This window comes from Myotis daubentonii, chromosome 2, assembly GCF_963259705.1.
Source record: "Myotis daubentonii chromosome 2, mMyoDau2.1, whole genome shotgun sequence".
Lineage (NCBI taxonomy): Eukaryota > Metazoa > Chordata > Mammalia > Chiroptera > Vespertilionidae > Myotis > Myotis daubentonii.
This window is the reverse complement of record NC_081841.1, coordinates 153713613-153738908: the sequence shown is the minus strand read 5'-3', so window position 1 is coordinate 153738908 and position 25296 is coordinate 153713613. Positions and strand designations below refer to the sequence as shown.

The window sequence follows — 25296 nt, the reverse complement described above, 5'->3', positions numbered from 1 at the left end:
CACTATATGCGGCCATTTATATTTAAAGTAATTAAAATTGAAAGCAAAAAAAAAAATTATTGGTCACAGGGCACACGTTTTGGGTGCTCCATAGTCACATGTGTCTAGAGGAGACCACAGAATCTTTCCATCACCGAAGAAAGTCCTGTTGGAGGGCACTGGCTAAACGTGCCACTTTCTTTTTTTTTTTGTATTTGATGTGATGGGAACAGTCATGCAGGAACGACAAACCAGCTCCATGTGGTGGAATGGACATTTCATATTACCATAAGAAGTGAAATTCTACAACTTGCACATTTTGTTTAATTTATTCAGCTCATGTCAAAGTCAAGCCAAACTTAAGGTGGTTGCTGGCACCCTGTTCTAATCAACTAAATTTAAATGACTGAAACTATTTTTTTGAGACAATTTTCCTGGCTCACTTTTCAACAAACAATGTGAATCTGTGCATAGGTAGTGGAGGAAGGATAATGACTAATACACAGATATAAATATTGGTAGTCCTATGACATTACTGTGCTTTTCAAGGTGCAAAAATGGGATATAATTTGATATTTTAGAATGATAAAAATATAGTATTCTAACTTATTAACTTTAATATTCTCATGGTTTTATTTTTTATTCTTTATTTTATTAAAATTTTCTATTATACCTATGTTAACCCCATTCTTTGTGACATTTAGAAATATTCTGTATAATAAATAGCGAATATGCTAATTAGACTGGAAGAAGGCGGGGGCGCATGGCCACCAGGCAGGTGGGGCTGGGAAGCAGCTGGGGCTGCAAGGGCCGAGGCAGCCAGTGCTGCGAATAACGAGGCAGCCAGTGCTGTGAGCGTAGGGCCCCTTGCACAAATTTCGTGCATTGGGCCTCTAATCATTATATAAATAAAGATTAAAAACCATGTTATAAGTTATTTGTTTATAAAAGTTTACATGGTACAAAATATGGAAAAATTAAAAGGTAATATTTCTAATTGATGTAATTTTCTCAGGAACAATTCAAGGACAAATTTCAGTAATAGACTCTATAGTATAAAAGAATAATAGACAGCTTTAATTTGCTTAGAGTTTACCAAGTATAAAAACTTCCCAAAATAATTTTATAAATGAGGCAACAATAAGCTAGAAATTAGAAATTTGCATGTAAGCAAAGCCTGCCACTAACAAAGAGGTATGGCTTAACTCTGGATTGCAAAATTAACAGGCAGCAGAGGCCAGAGATGATGGGAGTTTTCAAATGGCATGGAAACATGACTTCTTTACCTACTGCAGGTGTCTTGAGGCACACAGGATGACTACTTGAGCAAATCTGATCAGATTTAGGCATGAAGCATACTATATTAATAAAGCTGCTTTATTGCATTTGTCAGGTGGCTTCTTGTACAGAAAGCTATATTTCTAAAGCTGATACAATATATTGTTTTAATTCCTTATGCCAGAATGTTGGCTATCTTATGCTCAGTGCTTAAAATTAATTATTCCATATTTTTGTGAGGTTTTAATTATGGTTAATTTAAATTGTGATCTCCTAAAATAGAAAAAGCTATAAACTATTATTGATTTTGTTGTTCTTCCTTTTCTTACAAATTGATATAGATAGTCCAAGATATCCTTGCCTTTCTGAAAATCTACCATAACACTAGCTCTATGTGTTTATCAGTTTCTCTTCTCAACGATTTATGTAACTTTATTCTCATTTAATTCCAAAGGGAAGATTTTTGTAAGTGCTATTTATAATTAGTAAACAGAATTAATAACAAATCAATTTGCCTAGTGTCCATAGGTAGCAAAATTTGAATTCAATTAATACTGACAGTACAAACCATGTTCTTTATGAAACTCTACACTGCCTCCTTACCTTATGGCAGGTCCATTATCTGCCAATTTTTATTGTTGGTTCTGATGTTAATGCAGTGAAGGTGGTATATGACCTTGAATCTTGTCCACCTCGTGCTTGTCATGATTTGTATTGCAATTATGGTTTAATGTATGCCTTTCCTGTCAATGTAATGCCCAGGAGGACAGGGATCTTGGTGAACACTGTAAATATTTGTGAAGAGAACAAACTAAAAGAAAGACTGAATGATAAAGATAAGAAGGGAGGGAGGGAGGGCGGAAGCGAGGGAGGAGAGAATGAAGGGGAAAGGAAGTCGAGAAAGAAGGAAGGAAGGAAGAGAAGGAGGGAGGAATAGAGGGAGGGAGAGAGAGAAGGAGGGAGGGAGGGAGAGATATAAAGGAGAAAAGAAACAAAATATTCCATGTTCTGTAAATCAAAAGCTAATTAAACAAATCATTAAAATTCAAATGATTGCTATGAAGAAGTACAGGAACACAAAGGGGTATGAACATAGATAGCATGTGACATTTAGGTTCAGTCTGGAAGACTAAGTAAGGAGGTAATTTAGGTAAAACTGGGATGATAAGGCAGCAGCCAAGGCCTGCTGTGTTCTGTAGCTCAGGTGATGATTTCAGGATGTCTCAATGCTCATATTTGTATTTTTTTAAAACATGTCTTTGTCTTTACTGTTTAAAATAGAAAGGGAGCCAAGTGTGGATTGGATTTATGCTTGAAGGGCCAACAAAGGAAGACTTTGCCAGGAAGTGGAGAGACAACGTTGTAACAGTAGGAGAAGCTCCCTGGCAGAATCTGTGGTCTTTGTTGGAGGAACACAGTGCCTGCAAGGGCAGCCTATTCTATGTGCCAACCTATTTGCTTACTTACAGGATATGAGTCATACTTTTCTGTCTGTAGTAATATCGTTTCTGCCTTTTTACCTAATGAACTGGAATAACTTTTCACTATTCAAAGTACAAGCCATCCCATTTCCCAGTGCAAATGGAGTGATTCTTATTTTACCACCTCCACATTTCCCTTAAATAGAGACTTGTTTTTAAAATATTATAAGATCACAAGGTGTTTAGATGTATGCAAATGACTTTTGGTTTCTCAGTCACGTGTTTTCAAAAGGAAATACTCTACATCTGCCAAATGAGCCCCCACACCTCCGACTCCCAATAAAGACCTAGTTCTGTTCTAGAATTTTCAACCATTGTTTTCAGACAGACCCTTCAAATGTAAAAATAGGGAGTTTGACCAGATAAGATTCCCTGAGGCTCCACAATTCTGTAGTTTTGTTTCCTGGAAGATCGTCTAATTGAAAGGCAGTGTTTATTGCAATAAACTTTTAAAGATACCATCTTCAACAAAAGTAGCCCATTTTAACTTCAATTGCAGAATGATATGATCTTGTTGAATTTCTAATTGCAATGCAGCTACATGTGGTCTGTAGATCACCTTTTAATAGCTTAAATTTATTTTGGTTGATATGATTATAACCACAATGTTATCAAAGTGGCTCCAAGAAACCTAAAGAATTGTATCTGTGGGGGGAAAGAAAAAGGTTATTAATGATGCCAGAGAACTTCAGGAGACTGCATTCCCAAATATGAATTTTTCTATATCATCTCTATTTTTATTGTAGTGCTGCACTCAATTAAAGCATCAAGCACTTACCCTATACTTGTGAAAAAAGCAGTTTATGATGGGTGTAATCATACTCCCATAGGTCCAATTATCTCAGTTGGTTCCCAATTAATCCATGGAGTTGTTAGGTCCTCCTTTTAATTAGATCCCTTCCTTTCAAAGAACAATCTTTTTTTTTCATATTTCACTTTATTATTTCCTTAACTGGAACCCTGCAGGATGGGAATACTACTTTGAAATGTACTTGTTTATTTGATGGCTAGTTGAGATTTAATAAAGGTGATATTTTTAACCAGAGTCTGCTTCTGAGTAGAGATATAAATGCAAGTCCTTCTCTATGAAAATTAAAAACAAATATGTACAAAGGGAGATGAGGCATACCTTGTATATGTAACATTTTTCTCATTAAATCCCATTGATCTTTTGCATTATCTCCCTGAGTATGAAAATCAGCATAGAATTAACTGGGTGTGTGTGTTCTTTTTTTTTTCCCCATCTGATTTACCTGTTAACTTTATTACCTTTAAGGACATTAATTTATGTTTTAAATTAAGATATAATCAAACAAGCTCTGGAAGGAAGGCATTTGATGTACAGTGACATTTGCCTGTTAAATTTCCTTTAGGCCACAGATAATGTCTGAAGTATTAAAGCTTGCTCTGTCAGCAAGGGGCTTCTTTTATATTTGCTTTCTGGTAGCAGCTACTCTACTGAATTTCTTTTAAAGTTCATTAAGAAAAGTTTTTGAAATTATAGATTAAAATCTATAATTGTGTCATTCTTTCCAACCAACTTTCTAAGCTGTTAAAAATATTGTCTTATGTAAGAGTAAGACTTCTCATTATAGCCAGAATTGGTACAACTTTATAGTAGAATGTCTATTGTCACCTCTTGCATACCTTATTCACTAGCAGAGAGTACACTTCCCTGGAGAGAGGAAAGTCAACCACTCTATCTTTAAATTTATAGACATTACAGGAATACAGAAAATTAGGTTTCATAAGGACTGAATTACTTCAAAAACTTTCTTATATGTACTTAGTCTTATATAAATAAGTATAAATTTAAACTTTGGAAAACCTGGCTAATCTCATGAAATATAAATGTAGCTCAATTTATTTTATTAGTTGTGCTTTTGATTGTATCTGCTATTGCCATCATAGAAAAAAAAAAAAACTTTATATGGAGAACCATATTTTTCCAGGATGCCAACATACAGTAAAAGTTATAAATACCTTTAAAAAATAAATATGTTTGTAAGTTTAGTACTAAAATTAGATCTTCCTTGACAGGGATCTTTTCAAATCCAAGGTTGCAAATTGAAACCTTGACTCTAAACCTTTCTCAATCCTAGTGTTCCCTACTGAAGAGTAGATTTGACAACCCATATATCCCTTTGCCGTAGCAACTATCGCACTTTGTTGCTATGTTTGCTTTTCAAGTCTGTCCACTCAACTAGACTGAGTAGATGTAGGACTCAAACTTCTGAATCTCTGCAGTTTCAGCTCTTTTTGTATCAACTGGTATATTTACAAGGCTTTCAATAAACATTTAGAGAAGGAGGAGAGAAGAAAAGGAAGGAACATTTTTTTTTATATCTATTTAGTGGGATTGCTCCATAGACAAGACTGATTCCTACAGACTTAGTACTTCAGAAACAAGAAAAAGGAAAAAAAAAAAAAACAACTATCCTGAGCACTAGTCATTAGAATCTACTTTATCCTGAAATCTACTCTCTCGTGGGTATTAGAAAAAAGTTACAGAGATTCTGACTCTTTGCTGTTAAGCTAGTCAACATAACCAACTCCTTCTGAAAGATACCTACTATGTGCTTTTAGTTGAAGTTCAAAAGGCTCAATGCATATATTGGTTATAAATGGAAACCAGAGTTTCCAGTAATTGAGCTCAACTAAAAAAATAAATACCTGAACAAACATTAAATCAAGCATGCTTTAAATTATCTTGACTTATAATTTTTCTCAGATGGAAAACTGAATGGAAGGTAAATTGCCAGAATGTTGCTTAGGGATGGAGAAATTCCAAGAGTGGGATTTGTTTAATGGAATTAGTCTAAGATATTATTTTAAATGTAATGGAGCTGTACTTTTCCAATAAAACCTTCCCTTTGGTCTTATGTGGGACTACCTCCCCACTAAAGTGCCTGGCAATCACTGCCAGTGTGTGTTTCAGGGGCTCCTTTTCTCTTGGCTGCTTTGTCAACTGCACCCCATTCAGATTGTCACGATCTTTCTTGAGATAGGTTTGTGCCTCAGTTATCTTTTTAGTCTCTACATCAGTCTTGGGAGTCAGTTTATTTAAAGATATTTTAACATCTTCATTCAAACCATTAAGTATCAATAATATGGTTTACCTCGTTTGAAAGCTGAATGTCTCTTCTTTTGCATATAGACTTCTACTATAGCTTCAAGTGACAACTGCATTAGATGGTCAAAGCTTATTGAACGAAACCACTATGTGGTACTCTAACACCATCTTGCAGAAGCTGATATCAGTCGTGAGACATATTTATTGAGGAAACCAAAATGTAAATTTGTATTTGTGCTTGCTGTTTAAACAGTAAACGTCAGTTCTCCAGCACCATTGCTGATTGATCTACCTAATTAATTGAATTCACTAAATACGTGGTAATTAGAATATTTAATGCTGTGAAGACTAAAATTATTTTAGAATTCTTCACCCTTTCCTCCCTCTTCTTTCCCCCCTTTCCCTTCTCTCACCAACTCTATTTTTCTCTTCCCCTCCTCATTCTACTTCCTTCTCTTTCTTACTCTTATTTTTCTTGCTTTTTCTTCTATTTTAATTATTGTTCTCCTCTTTGAAATATAGTTTCCAATCTTATATCTGTAGATTGCTGTTGTTCTTTCCCTCATTAGATTTATCTGCACAACACAATTGTAATCGTGTTTTGATATATCTATCTAGGTTGGGATCTTGGGTCATGTTACTTTTCCTTCTAATGCTCTAATGTTTGGAAATGAGTGTGTATATCCTGTATTTGTGTGCTGAGTCTTTGAGAGAGCTCTTTAGCCCCTGTCTTTAGTGAGCAGTAACCTCTTCTACCTTCGCAGGGCCGTGGCCTGATGGATCTCTCCTCGTTACTGACTATCTCAATAGCTGTCACAGTGACTGAGGCTATCTTTCCGTGTCACAATCTCCAGTATCCACCCTCAAAGTTGCTGCCACTTATAAACCCCTTCCTACTTTTCTTCTGTCCTCTCATCTTCTGTCTTCTTTCTTCCTCATCTCCCTTTCCCTCCTCTCTCCTCTTTCTCTGGCAATAACCTATACCTATTATGACAACACAACCTGAAAAGTTATGATCAGTTTATGTCAAGAATGCTGGATTTCTGTTAATATACTATATTGTGAATGAAAGAACCAATATCAGTACACAGGGTATGGTCATTAGTATCTCAATTTAATTCATCATTGCTACTTAGGGGCTAGGCTTTTTCTGGATCTCACATCTGAGGATTCTAGCAGACTGGTTTCAATGTAACAGAAAATAAATTGCAATTGTTATTAAAAAATGATAAAAACAGGAAGGCTGAGTTTGATCTTTTTAGCTTTCTCAGTATAGCACCAATTCGGTGCTTTCTGAGCAAACAAAGAAGTGATCAATACAAAAAAATAATAATACAGCTTTGCATCATTGTTAGTGTATTGATTTTAAAAATCCCGATTTCTTACCTATTATTACCTCATTTTTGTGGGTGGAATACTCTGTACCAGGCACGGTTCTAAACAATTTGCAGCCATGATTTCATTGTTTTCCAAAACCCTGAGAGATAAGTTCTGATATTGAGCTAAATTTTACAGATGAGTGTATAGAGGCTTCAAAAGATTAAATGAACCCAAGATGATCTCTGAGCAATTAAATGAAAACAATTTTTAAAAGTACACAAATAATTATACTTTACATAGGAGATATTGTTATTTTTAGGTAGAGGGACCAAAGTACAAACATTGACATTTGTTTTGTTTCCCAGATAGAACACAATTATTCTGACTGAAAATCTCATTGTCTCTCCATGACTCCATTATAGCCAATACTGTAACTTTAGCACTCTATAATTATGAGTGTACTATCATTTAAACATCTCTTGAGGATAATTTGAAATAATGTTAAATAATAAGATTTGCTTCATTAATAAAGAATAGAATCAAGTACCCCTAGTGTTACTTTTTAGAAAAAATAAATAATATACTGTGTTTGTAAATTAACAAAGCTGTTGAAAGCTGACAAAGATAGTGCTTCCATGCAAAGAATGTTGTTCTTTCTTTCGTTTTATAGTCATAGTTAACCTTGGTCTATTTCTTCCACTGTGATACATCCAAGAGAATGCACTCAACCTGTGCACGACATTTTTGCGAGACAGCGCTAACTCCACCTATTTCTTCAGGAAAATACATCTGAGTGAAAGTTGAGAATGATTTCAGTGCTGGAGTACCTTTGAACTTACTCCCATGTACTTTAAAGTAAGTCATACCTAATCTATGGTGCTTTATTATTCATGATGTCATTTTCACACATTTTCAAATGATTTATGTTATTTGGTAACCCAGATTCTGTGAAATATTGGCTTAGAGCTGATTGCTATGAATATCTGCGAACACATTACATATGAATTAAAAACCTCAACTATGTAACTAAAACAGGTACTGTTCCCAAGAAAGCAACTTCAACATGATATATTCCATTTTATAGCCCATTCCAAAAATATTATCAGGCATGAATAATATCTCATTTATGAAGAATACTCCAAGGGCTATAATATAGTAAATATATATCGCTTCTCGGCCTTTTGGCTAAGATCAAGTGTAGTATCTGTTCTTATCCTATCTAATAAAAGAGAAAAATGGTAATTGGCGTACGACGATACCCTTTTCATTGGCTAATCAGGGCTATATGCAAATTAACTGCCAACTATGATTGGCAGTTAACTGCCAACTAAGGTTGGCAGTTAACTGCCAACAAGATGGCGGCTAAATTGCATATGTAGGCACAATGCAGGGAGGTGAAAGGGAAAGCAGGAAGAAGCCCCCTGCCACTGACAGTGATCGGAAACCCAGCGGGGAGCTAAGAGCTGGGGCCGCCTTTGCCCTGCCCCCGAGCCATGATCGGAGAATCAGGCGCCTTTCCCACCCTGGCCAGTGATAGCAGGAAGTAGGGGTGGAGCCAGCGATGGGAGCTGGGCACGGTCGAAGCTGGCAGTCCCGGGAGCTAGGGGTCCCTTGCCTGGGCCTAAAGCGAAGCCCACGATCTCGGGGCCGCTGCAGCTGCGGGTCCCCACTGCCCGGGCCGGACGCCTAGGCCAGAGGCGTTAGGCCTGGGCAGGGGCGGAGCCTGCAACCGCGGGGAGCTGGGGGTACCCTGCCTAGGCCTGACACCTCTGCCGGAGGCCTCAGGCCTGGTCAAGGGGCCGATCCGGTGATTGGTGATCGGAGGGTGATGAGGGTCAACTCCTCTGGCCGAGGCATCAGGCCTGGGTGGGGGGCGGAGCCGGGGATTGGGGGGATATGATGGTCCCCTTGCCCAGGCCTGAAGCCAGGGGAAGGAAGGCCTATTGCACGAATCTCTTCATGCAATGGGCCTCTAGTTAATATATATTTACTATATTATATTAAACTGACTAGGGGCCCGGTGCACGAAATTCGTGCACTGGGTGTGTGTGGGGAGGGGAGTGTCCCTCAGCCCAGCCTGCCCCCTCTCACATACCGGGAGCCCTCAGGCGTTGACCCCCATCACCCTCCAGAGGGTCAGAGGCGTCAGGCTTGGGCGGGGGGTGGAGCAAGCGATCAGAGGGAGATGGGGGTCCCCTGCCCAGGCATGATTCCTGGGCCAGAGGCCTCAGGCCTGAGCGGGGGCCAGAGCCAGTGATCAGGGGGAGATGGGGGTCCCCTGTCCAAGCCTGACACCTCTGGCGGAGGCGTCAGGCCTGGGCAAGGGGCCGATCAGGCGATCGGAGGGTGATGGGGGTCTATGCCGCTGGCTGAGGCGTCAGGCCTGGGCAAAGGGCCAATCCTGCGATTGGAGGGTGATGGGGGTCAACGCCTGAGGGCTCCCAGTATGTGAGAGAGGGCAGGCTGGGCTGAGGGACACTCCCCTCCCCACACACACCCAGTGCACGAATTTCGTGCACCGGGCCCCTAGTCAGTTTAATATAATATAGTAAATATATATTAACTAGAGGCCCGTTGCATGAAGAGATTCGTGCAATAGGCCTTCCTTCCCCTGGCTGCTGGCACCGGTTTTCCTCAGGCACCAGGGACCCAGGCCTTTGGTCCAGCTGCAGCAGAGAAGCCAAGTCTTTTCAATCTTAGTCTTCAGTCTTCAGTCTTCAGTCTTCAATCTTAACTCAGTGCCTGCATATGCAAATTAACCTCCATCTTTGTTGGGTTAATTTGCATAGTTGCTCTGATTGGCTGGTGGGTGTAGCAGAGTGACACCAATTTACATGTTTCTCTTTTATTAGTGTAGATTGGAGATAATGTGGAAAAGTTACATGGAAAAATCCAATTTTTTAAATTATAAAGACATAATTGTTTTGAATATATTTTTAATCTGTATCAATTTATCAGTGAATGGATACACTCTGTATATCTACTAGAAAATATCTTTTATTTCATCCTTTTTGTATTTTTATGGTATTTCAGAGTTTTAGTAACACACACACACACACATATGGAAAATATCAAGAAAACAGGATTTTCTTAATCAATGTACATTTCACTAACAATAATGCAAAGTTGTATTATTATTTTTGGTATTCATCACTTCCTTGTGTGCTCAGAAATCACTGAATTTGTGCTACAGTGAGAAAGCTAAAGAGATCAAAGTCAGCCTTCTTGCTTTTTTATTATTGAACTTGCCTTGCTCTTGACTTTGAACTCCTTTCCATAGATCTGCTTAGAGAATGTATAATCATTGTATTACTTTTTTCTTTCTTTCATTTTCCCCCTTTGTTTCATTTTAGAAACCAGACTTTTTAAACCTAAATCTTAAAATGATATTATGTAATGAGAATTCCTGTCATTTTCTTCAAATTATTTAACCTTTAGCTTAATAGAGGTGTAACTTAATGATCTATGATTGTGTCAAAGTCTGGAATTGGAACATCTCATATAATCTGTATAGAAAGTTTTACATGCAAATGTTAATGGCTATAACCCAAAGAAATTAAAGTGAGTTAAGTCCTGTCTGCACAATACGCTCCTTGTTGCCTGGGTCATATATTTTCATTGACATTGACTTTTTTAAAAAACTTAAATAAATTTGCTCTAGAATAAGGACAGATGTGATTCAAAGTCTTTTTTTTTTCACCTATGAACAGAGAGAGAGAGAGAGAGAGAGAGAGAGAGAGAGAGAGAGAGAGAGAGATCGGTTAGTATATATTTACTTTCACTATATAGACCTTGTCCATATTTCATCTCTTTAGAAATTTAATATAGAAAGTCCTACATACAATTGTCCAGCTTTAACTATTGACAATATAAAATTCCTCAGACCTACCTCTAAACAAACTTGAGATCTAGACCAGACAACCTTGGCCCTAGACTACTTCGAAGTAGGTCTCATGGTTATTTTCCACAAGAGATCCTTGTAATCAGCCTTGATGACACAACTCTTACCAAATGCCACGCTTTTAATAAGCATAACCTCTGATCTCTATTCAATGTGACAGCATAATTTCTTCCTATCTTTGGAATTTTCCTTCAGCATCTCTAGAAAAATGGGGTAGGAGAAGTCACAGGTATAAAGTATTTGGCCATATCATTCATATTTTAAATCTGGAATTAAAGCCCTAACCGGTTTGGCTCAGTGGATAGAGCATCAGCCTGTGGACTGAAGGGTCCTGGGTTTGATTCCGGTCAAGGGCATGTACCTTGGTTGCAGGCACATCCCCAATAGGGGGTGTGCAGGAGGCAGCTGATCGATGTTTCTCTCTCATCAATGTTTCTAACTCTCTATCCTCCTTCCTTCCTCTCTGTAAAAAATCAATAAAATATATTTTTTTAAAAAATCTGGAATTAAAATTCTATTTGCTTTAGTGAAATTTTCTCCATCTTAATCCAACCTCATTTGTGTCGCCTTTGTGCCTTCACACTTCACATTCTTGCCACTAAATATTGATTTTTATTTGGCTCTGTTTTTAGCTTTCAATACAATGTCTATTTAGTTAAATATATGTTGTTTTTGTTTGCATGTTGCCTCGTCTGAATTCTGTTTACTTTCTACTTTTATATGTATTTATTATGCCTTTCTATACTCATGCATATAGATTGTAAATAAAATAGATTTCTATTTTATAAAATTTATATGTTTACACACACAAAATATATGCATACAAATTAAGTAGTCTTATGATTCTAAAAACATATTTACCATACATTTATTTTAAATGCTGAACTCTGAATTTAAATGCAAGTTGATTTATAGTATATATTTATACAATTTATTTTTAGTCCCTAAGAGTTCTATGTTAATGAATTTGGATATTCATATTAAATTATCTGACCCAATGAATTGCAATAATCTCTTTTGTAATATCAAATAAGTAAATTTTAAGACATACACCTTAGAAACAACCTATTTATTTACTTTGGATATTTTTTATCTTTAGTATCATGCCAATATGGGTATTAATGTTGGATGTATTTAAGATATAATTATTGACATTTTAATTTCTAATCCATTAAGAATACATGAAGGAACTCAGACTAAAAAGCCTATGAGCTTTTTATGTTTTTAATAACAGGAAATTGGAAGATCTTACTCTATTCAGAGTTTGGCAAAATACTCTTTTATCTACTTCTTACTCTTTCATCTAAAACAAAAACCTTTTGGTTTAATTTGAATTGAGATACTTGACAACAGCTGTGCATATGGAGGTGCTGAAGATGTTTTCTTTTTACAATAGTCAAGCATTTTCCCTTTTCGGGGGGTAGTGAGTTAATATTTTCCCCATATGTGCTATATAAGTTTGACTGTTTTTTTGTGTCATGTCTAAAATCTAATCCTATATCCTGAAAGATAAACTCTAGTCTATTTTTCATTATTTAAAATTCTAGGAACTTTCATTTTATCAAAGAGGACACAGAAATTGAATGAATAAATGAATGAAACAACTCAATGATGACAATCTAAATAAACCTGGGACTGAATTCTTAGAAATATACACTATAATAGTTAATTTAAACTAAGCCTTTTGTAAGAGAACAAAAAATAAATCAATGACTTAAATGATACAATAATATAAGAATGAAATAAACAATCTCAGATCAATGAATAACTGTGCTTCATGCTGTCATTCAAAGACTAAGGGAAGGGCAGTTCTGCCATCTTCAACTTTAAATTTTTAATGTCACACTAGAAAAGGTAGCAGGACAGATTTAATTTGCGGATTTAATTTGCAAGTTGGTCCCGAAATCAATCACATGACCATACCGAGCTATAGGGAGTGCTGGAAAACATGGTCAGTTGGGCAGTAATTACCAGGTACAACTCAATTATTATAAAACTAGAGGCCCAGTGCACAAAAATTTGTGCACTCGGAGCAGGGTGTTTTCTCAGCCCAGCCTGTGCTCTCTCGCAGTCTGGGACCCCACAGGAGATAATGACCTGCTGGCTTAGGCCTGCTCCCGGGTGGCAGAGGGCAGGCCCAATCCCTAGGTGCAGCCCCTGACTCAGATCAGGGCTAATTGGGGAGTGGGGGCGCCGCCCCCTGACATGCACAAAGCAGGGTGGATTGGGAGGTTGTGATGCCACCCTCAGTCACGCTCAGGGTAGGGCCGAATGGGGGGTTGGGGCACCGCCCCCTGTCACACTCAAGGCAGGGTCGATGGGGAGGTTGCGGCGCCACCCCCTGTCATGCACAGAGCAGGGCCCATCAGGGAGGTTGGGGCTCTGTACCCTGTCACGCACAGAGCAGGGCCGATCAGGGGGTGGGGGCGCTCCCCCCTGTCACTCACAGAGTAGGGCCGATAGGGGAGTTGGGGCACCGCCCCCTGTCACACACAGAGCAGGGCAGATCAGGGGGTTGGGGCACCGCACCCTGTCACACTCAGGGCAGGGCTGATGGTGAGGTTATGGCTCTACCCAGTCACACACAGAGCAGGGTCCGTGGGGGGCGGTTGGGACGTTGCCCTCTATCACCCACAGAGCAGGGCCAATCAGAGGGTTGGGGTGCCGCCACTGTCACACCCAGGGCAGGGCCAATGGGGAGGTTATGGCTCTACCCCGTTACACACAGAGCAGGGCCCATGGGGGGGGGGGGTTGTGGGGCCGCACCCTGTCACACACAGAGCAGGGCCCATCAGGGGGTTGGGGAGCTCCCCCCTATCAGGCACAGAGCAGGGCTGATCAGGGGGTTGGGGCACCTTCCCCTGTCACACACAGAGCCGCAGGGCGATCAGGGGGTTTGGGCGCTGCCCCCTGTCACGCTGATCCCGGTACCGGGAGGCCTCGCAGTTCCGCTGATCCTGGTGCTGGGAGGCATATTACCCTTTTACTATATAGGATAGAGGCCTGGTGCACGGGTGGGGGCTGGCTGGTTTGCCCTGAAGGGTGTCCTGGATCAGGGTGTGTGTCCCCACTGGGGTGCCTGGCCAGCCTGGGTGAGGGGCTGAGGGCTGTTTTCAGGCTGGTGGGTGACTGAAGCTCCCAACCGCTCCTTTTTTTCTTTTTTATTCTGGGCCAGCTTTAGCTCTGAGGCTTGGCTCCAGCTCTTAGGCCTCCACTGCTGAAAGCAGGTATCTAGTTTGTTTGGGTTCTATAATTGAAACACTGATTCAACTCCAGCTCTGAGATCCTGGCTGGCTGAAAGCAGGTTTCTGGGGTTTTGTTTAGCTTCTATTTTTGTAACAGTGTTTCAAACTGCAAGCTCAGAGGCCGGCAGCGGCAGGCGGGGAATGTTGGAGTCCTCCATCACTGAAGCAAGCAAGCCTCATGTTCGCTTCAAGCTGCCTGTCTGCAGGCCGTCATCTTGGCTGGCAGTTAATTTGCATATTGCCCTGATTAGCGAGTGGGAAGTGTAGCGGATGTACGGCTAATTACCATGTTTCTCTTTTATTAGATAGGATACCCAAAGAATAGAATTTGTATAAAATTACCAATATCTACCATACCTCCTTGGCACAGACACAAATATGTGTTTTGCAAAAAAGTATAAGGTTCATACATGAAACTTAGAAACTTGGAAACTGGAATTGGCATTCCAGTGATATGCAGCCTTAGATTCTGCCTGGAATTTCAGCAAAGATTATTCACTAAAAGGTCTTGTCAATATCACTGTGTCAACATCAGAGGATATGGATCATTTTGCCAATATTTCTTATTCATCTTTAATAATGTACAATGGTATATCATCTTATGGGATTTATAATTTATATATTCAGATTTTATAGCCTGATATGATTATAATTATCAATTCAATATGTCACCTCATAGTTTATGAAGTATTTATCTTAGTTTTAATAAAAACTCTTTTGTTATTTTATTTTTCTGGTATAGTAGGATTTTGTAAACATTCATATTTATCTTACTTAGTACTCATACTTTTTAAAATATATTAATTATAAACTTATAAGATTTTGTTTTTGTTTTTAAGCACTAAATACTCTGTTTTACCCACAATAGACTTTTAATTATGAGTTTATACATATAAATCTAATTTTAGACTATTTTCACCAGCAGCCATATCTTTACTCCCTTGCATAATGTAGCTGTTTACTCTGGGCCTTCTGTAGGTCCATGGTATTAATCAAGGTATGATTACATTTATCAAGCCCTTGTTATTAATAAGGCACCAAGTTGAGAGCTTTAAGGGATGCGAAGGGTTTTGACATGCACAGAAAGCCACTCAAGTGCAGAGGCCTCCTATTCCATTGTCGTAAGGACACAAGTTTGTGATTCAAAAGCATGTCCTGGAGAATTTCTGTCTATCTATGTGTCAATTTCTTACTTATTGGACTTTTTTTCTTATGCTCTTCTATTGTTTTATTCATTGGTGTTTTCCTGGACAACACTTTCAAATCCAGGAGATATGGTTCTTATTTTCTCGACTGATAGATTTATTGGACCTCCATCCCCCAATATCCTAGACCAGTGGTTCTCAATCTTGGCTGCACATTCGAATCACCTGGGAATCTTTTTAAAATCCTGATTTCTGGGCCTCAGCCTCTGGAAATTCTGTTTCTTTGTTATGGGGTGAGGCCACAACATTAGTAACAAAGAAACAGAATGTCCAGAGGACGAGGCCCAGAAAACAGGATTTTAAAAAGATTCCCAGGTGATTCTAATGTGCAGCCAAGGTTGAAAACCACTGTCTTAGACCAAAATTTTAGTTAGTTGTGTATGGGTTTTTTGAATATAGTTAATATACATTTCAAAAAAACAAAATTGCTTTTTCTCATTAAAGAAGATTAAGCAAAAGGGATCTGTGATGTGTGATGTGGTAGACACCTATATTTTGTTGAAGAAAATGTATCTCTTTGGTACAGCATGGATGGGACTGGAGAACATTATGCTAAGTGAAAGAAACCAGTCAGAAAAAGAATACCATAGAATTTCACTCATCTGTGAAATCTAATCAACAAATGAAACCACCAAGCAAAACAGAGACAGATTCATTATATAAAGATCGGCAGACACTCTGGTGTGGGAGGAGTTAGGGGAGGGTGAAGAACAAAATAGAAAAAATAAAAGAGAGAATTTATGGACATGGACAATAGCATGGTGATTCTGGTAAGGTGGGGAGATGGAAGAGAGCATGTAGGGGATAAATGGCGATGGAAAAAATGAAATAAAATAAAATGTATCTCTTTATTCAACAGTGTTATACAGTGCAGTGGGAAGATGATGAGTTTTAATGCCAAAAATCTCACTTTTCTTCCCAGCCTCAATACTTCAATTCCATTGAACAGACATACCCAGTGTACCTATGATATGTCAGTCACTCTCCTAACTATGTGCTGTAGGTTCAGAAAAGAAAAAGACAGTCCTAACTCTCAAAAGCATTTACACCCTGCTTGCTGTGATATGAACAATTTCGTTAATATTAATAGGTACCAGTTTCTTCCTCTGTAGAATGGGGATAAAATATAACTGCCTTGTAAGTATATTGTGAGAAATTTAATGATTTTATTTGCCTCTCATGATCATATTGAATTTTTATGTTTCTACTTTGTGATCAGCACATTTTTTATTATATGGATTAAATTAATTTTATTATCTTAAGGAATAAAGTAATTTTATAGTCTTTATTACAATTTTAGAGATTATTTAATCTAGGAAGGACTAAACTTTCCATTTTAGTTTCTAAGATAAATGCTTGGTACATTTCCACTTATATCCATTTCACCTAGCTAATGTATTTATTACATAATTATAAAAATAGGTGAACAGCTATTATGCTTCTTTATGAAATTTTCAAGGAATCTTAATTTCTAAAGCCTGTGTAGATTAAACATAGCATGTTGTATTTTTTAATCTCTTCATAAAATATTTCATAAAGGTCTGGACTACAAAATTTGCTTTAAAAGTGTGATTCATCTTTACCTACTCCAGCATATTTCTCTCTCTCTCTCTCTCTCTCTCTCTCTCTCTCTCTCTCTCTCTCTCTCTCACACACACACACACACACACACACACACACACACACACACACACTCTTTGAACAACAAGAATGAAGAAAAAGTTACGAAGCTATTTAATTAAAATTTACTTCTAAGACTCCCTATGTCATGCAGGAAGAAATAGATGACAACAGGATATTAGCAGCAACTAGAAGAAATAATTAATAATTAATTTTACTTATTGATGATTTAATTTTTAAAACTAACAAAAAATATAAAGATTTTATATTAACACAAGAGGCCTGGTGCACGAAATTTAAGCATGGGGGGGGGGGATGTTCCTCAGCTCAGCCTGCACCCTCTCCAATCTGGGACCCCTTGGGGGATATCCAACTGCCGGTTTCTGGCAATTGGACATCCTTCTCACAATCTGGGACTGCTGGCTACTAACTGCTCGCCTGCCTGCCTGAGCACCCCTAACCACTTTTGCCTGCCAGCCTGATCGCCCCCTAAATGCCCCCTGCCAGCCTGATTGATGCCTAACTGCTCCCCTGCTGGCCTGGTCACCCCCCAATGCTCTCGCCTACCGGCCTGATAGCCCCCAACTGCCCTTCCCTGCCAGTCATCTTGTGGCAGCCATCCTGTGATGATGTGAGGGCGGCCATCTTGTGATGACGTGAGGGCGGCCATCTTGTGGTGCCATCCTGTGATGACATGAGGGAGGCCATCTTGTGGTGCCAGCCTGTGATGACGTGAGGGAGGCCATCTTGTGGTGCCAGCCTGTGATGACGTGAGGGAGGCCATCTTGTGGTGCCATCCTGTGATGACATGAGGGAGGCCATCTTGTGGCGGCCAGCCTGTGACGAGGTCATGCGTGACGCCACCTAGGCATTTACTATATAGGGTTAATACAGGAAACATTTTAATCACAATATTAATTTGTACTAATGTGTGTTTTTGAAAGTTTTATCATCTAGATGCCTTATGTTTAAATAAATCATTGCATATGTTATGCCTTTTGTCATACTGCTTAAAGCAGGAGTATAGTGTTTTTTATCTAGAATGATGAAATTGTAGAAAGAGTAGAAAAACAGCTTGCTTTGCTTACTGCACCCTCCAATCAGGGTCCTCTGAGTCAGTTTTCTTGATTGAATGACACCTTCCTATTATTTTTTATTTTAAGTGAAAAACTCCTTTAACAAAATTGTATTGAAAAGTAGAGATATTAATCTGTAACATTAAAAAATTTAAAAACTAATACAAAAAAATTAGAAATACGGATATTAATCTGTAATATGCTTTTCTTATCAGTTCTTATTTAAAACTTCTTTGTTTATTTCTTTACACATTTAATGTCACCAGTACTGAACTGTTAGCTTAAGACTGGTTGCCCTTTTTATCGCACGCCTGCCTAGCAGATCACCAATTTCAAGAGTACAATTGGAACTGTGCTGTCCAATACGGTAACCGATACACATATGTGTTTTCTTAAAATTACATTTGAGTTAATTAAAAATTAAGTGAAATTAAAACTTCAGCTGCTCAGTTGTGCCTGCCACATTTCAACTGTTAAGTAGGCACGTGAGGCTAGTGGCTACAGGTTTAGACAGTGCAGGGACTATGTCCATGATTGCATTGAGAAGGGAACAGTGCTGCCTTAAAATGAAGAACTTTTCAGCTGCTGGATTTTGGGAAATCACCATATCATTCTACTTAGAAATATTAACATAACACAGAATTCTACAAATTTTACATTATTGGTGTATCAGCTTAGTGAAAGTTTGTCTTTTATAGTGAGGCAAAGATGTTTTAGTAGTAAGAGGTATTTTTGTTTGTTTGTTTTTTGACTTGTTTTTATTTTTGTTAGCTTTTCCCATTAGTTAAAAAAAAAAAAAAAAAGCGATGCCCTGGCTGGGTGGCTAGTTGGTTGGAGCATCATCCTATTTACCAAAGGTTGCGGATTCAATTCTAAGTCAAGGCACATACCTAGGTTGTGGGTTAAATCCTTAGCGGGGGTGCCTACAGGAGGCAACCAAACAATGTTTCTCTCTCTCCCTTCCTCTCTCTCTAAAATTTAATAAAAACTTATCCTTGGGTGAGAATTAACAAAAGTGAACCATTGTGGGTTTCTGTCTTGACATTTAAGACTTCGATTTTTACATTACAAACCTTGCTCACATCTCCAAGAGAAAATTTCTCTTTGAAGTCATGGGGAGATCCAAACAGGAATAAGAGATAAAAGAATTGTGCCAGGGGGCAAAATGTATTCCTTTTTATGTACCTATAATATGAAATAAAATATATTTGATGAATTGCCAGTCTATTTGCTCAGCTTTAGATCTTGCAAAATGTCTATGTTATTATGAAATATAGATTAAAACACACACACACACACACACACACACACACACACACACAACCAAACCTGAGTCCCTTAAGAGGCGGGTAGGGATGCTAGAAGGCATAGGGGAGAAGTTAATAAAAATATAGAGTAAAAGGGTTAGAATGTCTGGGCCTATCGCTAACTGTTTGTTATAAGATAGTCTTTTATCCAGGATTAAGTGTCCCTTGTGTTTCTGATATTCTATGTCTTGGACATTTATCTTCACGAATGTATGTTCACTCAGACTTAAACAAATCCTATACATTATACTCATGACATATCATCTGGCCTCAAAAGTTTAAAATATCAGTTTGATATTAATGTATCCAGTCCTATTTTCCTTTTGAAATATTTTATGGGTCTAACTATGCTCATTTTTATTTTATTCTGAAATTTTACTTCTAAGACTTCTAAGTTATTTAGGCAAAACTTATTTAGATTTTAAAAAATCAATCCAAGATACTTTTTAAATTTTTTTTCTCCCCTACCTTCCCTCTGAGGTTTGATGGCCTGATCAATGTTTCTCTGTCTCTGGACCTGTTTTTGTTCATGACTTTATGTTGTTCATTATATTCCACAAATGAGTGAGATCATGTGATATTTGTCTTTCTCTGACTGGCTTATTTCGCTTAGAGAGGGGTGGGGGGGAGAGAGAGAGAAAAAGAGAGAGAGAGAGAGAGATTAAAAGATTTTAAAAAAGCATTCTCACTTGGCCTGCACTGTATTTGTGCTATTCTGATTCTGATTCTTTCTTCCTGCAGGGTATTTTTGTTGTAGAACTTGCATAGAAATGATGAGTCAGTGTCGGTCTCTGTGATTATCAGGTAGATTTTATTTCTGTGTTCATTCTATTTCTGAAGTAGAGCTTAAACCAGAAGAATGTGTTAAAACCTAGAGGTATATAGTTGGTAAGGAGTAGGTGTCCACTTGTAGTACAGACATTTGTCCTGATTTTAGGCATTGTGTGCTTTCACTTTAAAATATGTTGAAAGCGCTTTCTAAATGCTGTTTTTGAGCTGCTAGTAAGAATGGGAAAGATAATGTCTTACTATGGTTAAAATAACTAATTTTGGAATTAAACTGAATTTCAGTGGTACCAGCCCTTTTTAATGTGATTATGTCCTTGGCCCCTAAATGATGGTTTTTCTCATGTAAAAAAATCAAGTTATAATGCTTATGACATAGGGTTTTTCTAGGGATGAAAAGAGAGATTTGTCTGACACGTGGTAAGTGCTTTATAAATGATTGTTGGTTATGATGTAGTATTTGTTGGTATTACTCCTGGGGTGGGTGCAGGAGGGTGCAGATGGATTTGATAATCCTACCATTATAAGCATTGATTGTCAAAATACTGGCAGAATGAAAAACAGGCACACCTACTGATATATATTGTGGATGTTGATAGAATGCTCTCCACACCCACAGCATATTATTGTTGGATAATGATGTTTAAGAAGATAAAATTATTTGTGCAGCTAGTCAGTTATCTGAGTGATTTATGTATCTGTGTTTGCATGGGTATCCGTTAGCAATATTATGTTTTAATAATGATGATTTTACATGGGGGTTCATAATCTCACAAATAATTGTACAGTTTTTACTATTGTTTTATTTTCTTGAGCCACCATGAGCAACTTTCCATGAACTGCATATGGAGTCTGCCGGGCTGACACACCACACCCCTGTGTGGTCCCAGAGAGACAGAGGGGCACAAATTTTACTGTAAAGTTATGGAGGAGAGAGCAAGTGCACACCGCCATTTGCAAATGCATGGCTACTTCGAGAAAATTAGCTTTATCATATTTGAATGGTCTGGAGAGTTTCAGAAAGGGAGAGCCCTGAACCTACCATTGTGCTCTGTTTAATACTGTTCACTCATCCACTTCAGAAATGAATTTGACTTTTGATAACTATGTAAACCAGGCAAGATATATATATAACATAAAATCAATCTCAATAAAGTTGTCCAAAAATAAGGAAACATAATGCTAGGAGAATCCACTTTATATCTATCCCTTGTTTAAGTCTTTATACTTCCTTCCAGCTGTTTAAATCATTACGGTAGCCTTTTCAATGTATAATCAGCACCTGAAAGCTATCCTACCTGGAAAATTTAGAATATGCTTTGGGATATATTATCAATTCAAGTTATTCTGCTTGAATGTGCATGTTTCGTGTCGTTGAACCCAAAATATGAAGGTCTAATAAGTTGGCTTCAGTGGTTTCCTTACCTCCTTAAATGTTTTTAATTGGTTATAACACACTATATCCTGAACTACATCAAAAAGTTCACAGCATTGATGCTAATGGTCTTTTTATAATTACTGCACAATGAACAAGGTCTGACAGTGCAGTTTTAGAGGTTAGACACTACAATTAGTGATTATCTTCATGATTTTATGCAGAAATCCTAAGGCTTCATTAAAATATGGAAATTGTATATGCAAACATTTGCTTCAATGTATATGTATATGTATGTGTGTGTCAGTCAGATAAATGCCTGGCAAATGTACATCTAGGATATGTTATTTTTACATTATATATAGGGTGGAGCAAAAGTAGGTTTACTGTTGTGAGTACTTGAAATACAGAGTTTATTCTTGTAATATTTATTTGTTAACTATTGCAGTATTATTATTGACCTACTTTTGCCCAGTCCTGTATGGGTGCATGTATATTTGTATATACACTAGAGGCCTGATGCATGAAATTCTGCAAGGGGCTCAGCCCTCATAGCCCCTGCTTCATCCAGAAGGTCATCCAGAAGGACATCTGGTCTAATTAGCATATTATGCTTTTATTATTATAGATTGTAAGAAAAAAAACTATATAATGACTACATTCTCAATTTATTTTCCAAGAACTGCATTTCCAGTTTAGTATATATTTTCATAAGTATATATAGTTCTTATGGATCATTTTTCTCTCTGGTCTGGAGTTTGAACAAAATATTTCCATATTAGTAATAAAGTACTGTAATAAAAAGATTTAAGGTCATGTCATATGTTTACTTAACAGACTTAGACATCCTGTTTTTCATTATAAATATATCCCTTTGCATAAAATATTTATAAAATTGTCTTAGCAGTAATATTTTGGGGGGAAAGGAACAAGAAATCTAACAAATCCTGAAAGTTGGGAGGAGAGACAACTGCATTTAGCCATGTGAAGCACTTATTATAAAATATGCGAAACATGATTATGTTTACCACTTCCAATATTGGTTCTCCAAAACATTGATTTAACTTTTAACTAGAGCAATGAGAAAATTTAATCTGGTTTTAGTTATGTACATGTGATATAAATTTTCCTTTTTGGAGTGAAAATATTACTATTTATTTTTAAAGAACTTTGATGCCAAGTTTCCTATGGAAAGAGGAATAGATGACATGTTAACTTTTCAGAAAAAAAAATTCTAAATCTCTTTTATACAAATTAAATGGTATTGAAAGGTGGGGTGCAGGGAGCGAATCTCCCCCTTGCAGGTTCTTGCCTCAAGAAGTTTGAAGAATAAAATTCATGGACTAAGAGGACTTGTTAGTAAAAGGGTGGAAATTTATTGGAAGCAAATGCAGACTCCCACGTGGGGAGGGGTCCGAAGGGGATAACCCACTAAGCTCCTTTTTCCTAAGGTTTATAAAGGCTGTAGTTCTTGGTCTCTTCCTGCTCCCTTCTAATTAGGCCCCTTCCCCATTTTATGACTCTGTGCTTTTTTAATTGGTTACTCTTTTGCAGAACATCAGCTTCAAAGTCCAAAACCTATGCAGGTGCCTCCTCTTTCTCTCCCCCTTACCTTGTAACTTTCATCTATCTCCTGTGAACATATGTTTCCTTTCCCCCCCACACTCTGTGACTTTTCTTCATCCTCTGTGAATGTATGCCTTCTGGTGGCTCCAAGCCCTCACCGATGCATCCCTCCCCCACGGACCCTCTTTATTCCTAGGACTCCATAAACCTGCCGATTTTATCCCTAAAATTCCTTTCAGTGTGTACTTATTTTGTTCTCAGTTTTTTAGGATTTCAACTGAATTTGTGTGCTTATTTGCTTTAGAGACATTTTACCTAGTAATGGCATTAAATCCTATTTTGATTCTAGCTTCATTATCCCTTTTTCTCTTTATTCTATTTATTATTATTTACCCTATTCATCAATATTCTTAAAAAAAATAAAGTTAGTTAAAGCACACTTTTATACCTGAAAATTATTTTTATTCCTTTCAATAGCTTTGCAATATTTTTGGGCATTATAAGCAAAGTACACTACAAAGTAACAGTGATATTATATTGTTTGCACTGTGAAGTTAGAAGAACAGACAGGTTTGCCAGTGTGGCTCAGTGGTTTAGTGTCAACCCATGACCCAGGAGGTCACAGTTCGATTCCTGGTTGGGTCACATACCTGCCTTGTGGCTCGATCCCCAGTGTGTGTGTGTGGAGGGGGTGGAGGGGGTGCAGGAGGCAGCCGATCATTGATTCTCATCATTGATGTTTCTATCTCTCTCTTCCTCTTCCTTCATCTCTGAAATCAATAAAAATATATTAAATTTTTTAAAAAGAACAAACAAATGAAAGGTATAGGGCAACACAGACTAGGTCAAGTGAATGGAGAGGGAATTAAAGAAAAAAAGAATGTTTCAATGTGATGGGGAAATGAACAGAAATCCATCAGTTAGTAGCAGTATTTCTGAGAGGAGACAAGCTCAATACAGATGCAAAGAAAACAGTTAAATTTTAAACAGGAGGCAATTGGAAGCCAGTGAAAGGATCTAAGGGTGAGGTAATGTGTTTGAGCAAAGTAAAAATGTTCTCCATGTTGGCAAATCTTAACCATTTCTTGCTGTGATAATTAATCGAACAGCTAAGCACTAGCCACTCACCTGATTCAAAACATAAATCTTACTTTATGTGCACAACAAATTACCCATTCATGCATACATAAATAAATATAAAAATTCTCCATGGGGTGGAGGAGATGTTTGATATCTGCCTTTAGTGAAAATAATTACTATTAATTTAAGATTAGGGCACTCTTGCCGAATGGTTAGCACTCCTGTTTTATCTAAACAGAGCCATGTGAGGGGCACAAGGCTGTCAGTGTATTGGTGGAAGCTCCCCCACTGTTCCCAACAGCTGCTGAAATCACAAACATTTCAATCCTATTAATTCAACATGAAAAAATCATTAACGTTGTACTGAGGTGTTGGAACCAGCTCACTCCAGCCTGGTTGATCTCTCAAGTCAAATAGGGAACCTTTTGCTCAGGAGAAATTGACTATTTGTTGATTAAAGCCGGTTATTCTTGTCACATTTTGAGATGGTGCTCCTTTTGCTTGTTTTATAAACAATGATGAATTTAAAAAGGAAATTAAGTATTAAGAATTTGAGAGGAAGGTTTTTTTTTTTTTCTGTCTGGTATGAATCTCTGTAAGTATAAATCTTAGAAAAAAATCAATATAATATTTAAATGAATAAGATATCATTATCAATACTTATTATTTAATCATCATTAAATATGAAACATTGTTCTAATTGCTGATGATGCTTTACCCTCTTGATCCTCACAACATTCTTATAAGTTAGGTACTATTATTCCCATTTTTCATATGAAGAAACTGAGGCATAGAAAGGACAAATAAATCACTTAAGGTTATATAGCTGATCGGTTATGCATCCTGAATTTGAATCTACATAGTCTGACATTGGAGTACATGCTCTGTGAACTCAGCTGAATGTAAAAACAAAAGAAGAAGAAGAAGAAGCAGGAAGAGGAGGAGGAAAAGGAGGAGGAGGAGGAGGAGGAGGAGGAGGAGGAGGAGGAGGAGGAGGAGGAGGA

General features: G+C 37.8%; 1 protein-coding gene and 1 non-coding gene across 4 annotated transcripts in view; both read left to right on the top strand.

Moving 5' to 3' along the window:
• Window positions 1–25296, top strand: part of PCDH9 (protocadherin 9) — a 963854-nt gene that overhangs the window by 483639 nt on the left and 454919 nt on the right. The window lies entirely within an intron of this gene.
• Window positions 8297–8486, top strand: LOC132228809 (U2 spliceosomal RNA). Its single transcript, XR_009451447.1, has one exon. It is a non-coding gene; the product is annotated as a U2 spliceosomal RNA (small nuclear RNA).